The following is a 3967-nucleotide window of genomic DNA, read 5'->3' as shown; positions in this document are numbered from 1 at the left end:
TTGGATTGATTCCTGTGATGAAGGTGTGGTCCTATGAGGAAAGCTGAGCAGGATGGACTGATACTCATTGTAGTTGAGAAAAATGAAAGGTGAACGTATTGAGACATATAAGATTCTGAGGGGGCTTGACAGGGTAGATGCTGAGAGGATGTTTCCTCTCGTGGTGGAATCTAGAACTAGGGGACACAGTTTCAGAATTAGGGGTTTTTCATTTAAGAAGGAATTTCTTCTCTCAGAGGGTCATTAATCTTTGGAATTCTTTACGGCAGAGAGCAGTGGAGGCTGGGTCATTGAATGTCTTCAAGACTTATACCTACAAGAGAGCCAAGGGTTAGGTGGGCAGGCAAGAAAGTGGGGTTGAGGTCATGATCAGGTCAGCCATGATCTTATTGAATGGCGGAGCAAGCTCGAGGGGCCAAATGGCCTACTCCTGCTATTAGTTCTTCTGATTTTATGTTCGTATGATCTCATTGCAGGTTGGTCCAAGCAGAGACGAAAGAGTGGAATTCCAGAGGAGAGGTGAGAGTGATTACCCTTGAGTGAGTGTGGCATCAAGGATCCCCAGCAAAATTGAAGTCAATGGGAATCAGGGGGAAAACTCTCCACTTGTTGAAGTCATACCACGCCCAAAACAAGATGTTGTGGTTCGTGGAGGCCAATCATCTCAGCCCAAGACATTGCCTCAAGAGTTTCTCAGGGTCGTGTCCTAGACCCAAACATCCCAGCTGTTTCATTGACGACTTTCTCTTCAACATAAGTCAGAAGTGGGAATGTTAGATGATGACTCACAACTCTTCAGATACTGAAGCAGTCTGTGCCTGCAAGCAGCAAGACCTGAACAACATTCAGGCTTGAGCTGATAAGTGACAAGCAACCTTCTGGCCACACAAGTGCCAAGCAGTGAACATCTCCAATGAGAGAGAAAAAAAATCTACCTTTTGATATTCAGAAGCATTATCATCGTTAAATCCCCCACCATCAACATCTTGACCAGAAACGTAACTAGACCAGTCACATCCATGCTGTGGCTATAAGCGCAGGTCAGAGATTACGAATTCTGCAGCAAGTATCTCACCTCCTGACACCCCAAATCCTGTCCACCATCTACAAGGCACAAGTCAGGAGTGTGATGGAATACATCCCACTCAACAACAGTCAAGAAGCTCAACACCATCCAGGACAAAGCAGCGCACTTGATCGGCACCTAACACGCCACCTTAAACATTCAATCCCTCCAAAACCTGTAAACAGTGGCTGCAGTGTGTACCATCTCCATATGCACTGCAGCAAGTATCCTTCAACAGCACCTTCCAAACTCGTGACCACTAGCACCTCGAAGGACAAGGGCAGCAGATGCATGGGAACACCACCACCTGCAGGTTCACCTCCAAGTCACTCACCATCATGACTTGGAACTATATCACCATTTCTTCACTGTTGCTGGGTCAAAATCCTGGAACTCCCTCCACAATAGCACTGTGGGTGTTCCTACACCACATTGACTGCAGCAGTTCAAGAAGGCAGCTCCCCACCACATTCTCAAGGGCAATTAGGGATGGGCAATAAATGCCAGCCTTGCCAGCGATACTCACACCCAAGAATGAATAAAAGCCAAATCACTCTCCACAGATTCCCCATAATCTGGGCTTGGACATTTACTTCAGGAGCACAGAGCTTTATATCACTGCAACATGAGTTCCAATTTTCAGATTCTGTTCACTTTTCACATTATTTTCTACCAGTCCACTAGCTTTTATTAATTCAGTATTCGGGTCTCTACTCCTCCGCCGTTTCTAACATCTCACCTCTTACAAAAAAACACTCTAATCTTGGTAGTAGGTAGTAGATGACCCCTCATTTTAAACTCCATCTGCCAAAGCATTGCTCACTCACTTAATCTATCAAGAAGATTTGAAAATACATTTCTTGCCAAAGGATAATTTTCTGCATCTGCTCCCTCGCCATTTGCTTTTCCCATTTGTCTTTCACTTGGTGCAAATCCAGAGAAAGTAAAGATGGAAGGAAGGAGGGGAGGAAAAATCCTGCTCCGTTTCGTGATCCCTATTTGATCTTCATTCCAGTGCAGTTTGGGTGAAGAATTCCAATTGTCTGTCTCAATTTTAATAAAGTATAACCAATTCTCGAATCACTGTCTGGACCTTGACAAGAACAGGTTTCGAGGCTGACTTGACACATAAACAATACGCTGCACAGTTCATAAACTAGCGACAAGAATGGGATTCGAACCCACGCGTGCAAAGCACAACAGATTAGCAGTCCATCGCCTTAACCTCTCGGCCACCTTGTCAGTTGAACAAACATAGCTGTCACCTTCAGCACAGCTTCTGGCTGTGCAGCCAGCTGTGTAATGATGGAAATATATCTTCTGACAGTAAATGAAGTTGGGAATGGAGCGGTGTGAAACATTTCCAGACCATGTCCAACACGTTTCTACTCAGTGTGAAAACCCACCACGGAAAGACTGGAACATACAATCATTTCATCACATCATGATTAACATCACTCAGACACCTGAACCATTAGGTCACTGACAAAGTCATGATGACCGAATTTGTCATGAAATGAAAACTGAACTAACTGACTGGAAGAATTGCTTTAACTCCACATGATCAGCGAGGCACAGCCTCAGGCCGACTTGTCGGGTGGTGTAAACAGATATCACTGCTTCTGATCTTCACCAGAACAGAGAGTGAGATGTAACATTGATCATCAAACAGACTGTGAGAGAATACAACAGAATAAAACACATGGAGAGACACTGTGGAATAACAAATAGATTTGATTGGAATGTTGAAATTTTAATTGGAATGGATAAAACACCAGAAACAGCAGATTAAATTGGGATACTCATCATTATATTGATCTGGGACAGAAAAGAGAAACTGATGGAAAGAAGAGAAGAAGGAAGAAAAGAAAGGATGGAACTGTTCAATTTTTTCAGTTATTTCACTCGCCCATCAAAGCTGATAAAAAAAATTGCAAATAACAGAGAATTTCACCAAAAATGGAGATTAAATGTTGCTGAAACCTTGGATCGAAGGATGCCCCAACAGATCACCTGTTTAACTGTCTCCTCACTGGGGGATTTCAATCAGTGAGCAATATTATTCTCTACTTTTTTTGTTAATTGGTCCCAGAAATGTCACTTGGAATTAATATCTGTGTTCCTATTCCTGAATAATAAAATTGTGAGGTTCTCGATATTTTCTGGACACAGTTCCTGCTGAAAGAACTAAGAACTCTTTTCTAATTTACACAATATCCTTGGTGCTGCTCTCTCTTCTCCCAAACTTCATCTCATGTGACTGTTACATCATCACTCTGACAGTGGGAGGGGTTGATCCCACTATCTTCAGCATTAACCCTTTACATCCTTACACCACACTGTCTGTCCAAAAAAAATGGGTGGAGGGAACTTCCTTCATTTATCAAAACACCAACAGCAGCACAGTGGCGCAATGGTTAGCACCACAGCCTCACAGCTCCAGCGACCAGGATTCAGTTCTGGGTACTGCCTGTGTGGAGTTTGCAAGTTCTCCCTGTGTCTGTGTGGGTTTCCGCCGGGTGCTCAGGTTTCTTTCCACCTCCAAAAGACTTGCAGGTTGATAGATAAATTGGCCATTGTAAATTGTCCCTTGTGTAGGTACGTGGTAGGAGAATGGTGGGGATGTGGTAGAGAATATGGGATTAATGTAGGATTAGTATAAATGGGTGGTTGCTGGTTGGCACAGACTCGGTGGGCTGAAGGGCCTGTTTCAGTGCTGTATCTCTAAATAAGAAAAGGAAAATAAAAGCTACCAGTCGTAAATCAACTCAAATCCATTAGAGAGATAGAGGGAGACTGTCAGAGAACTTCCTGCATCCAGTCCTGACCCTGTCACACTCAGCAGCTTCTCACCCAGACCCCACTCTCATCAACACTGAACATTGTTACCGAGACCCTTCA

General features: G+C 43.8%; 1 non-coding gene across 1 annotated transcript; it reads right to left on the bottom strand.

The window, feature by feature from the left end:
- Positions 1-2226: 2226 nt before the first annotated feature.
- On the bottom strand, positions 2227-2308 carry trnas-gcu (transfer RNA serine (anticodon GCU)). Its single transcript has one exon. It is a non-coding gene; the product is annotated as a tRNA-Ser (tRNA).
- Between the last annotated feature and the right edge of the window lie 1659 nt (positions 2309-3967).

This window comes from Heterodontus francisci, unplaced genomic scaffold, assembly GCF_036365525.1.
Source record: "Heterodontus francisci isolate sHetFra1 unplaced genomic scaffold, sHetFra1.hap1 HAP1_SCAFFOLD_704, whole genome shotgun sequence".
Taxonomy (NCBI): domain Eukaryota; kingdom Metazoa; phylum Chordata; class Chondrichthyes; order Heterodontiformes; family Heterodontidae; genus Heterodontus; species Heterodontus francisci.
The sequence above is the reverse complement of the archived record's forward strand: the minus strand, read 5'-3'. Positions and strand labels throughout refer to the sequence as shown.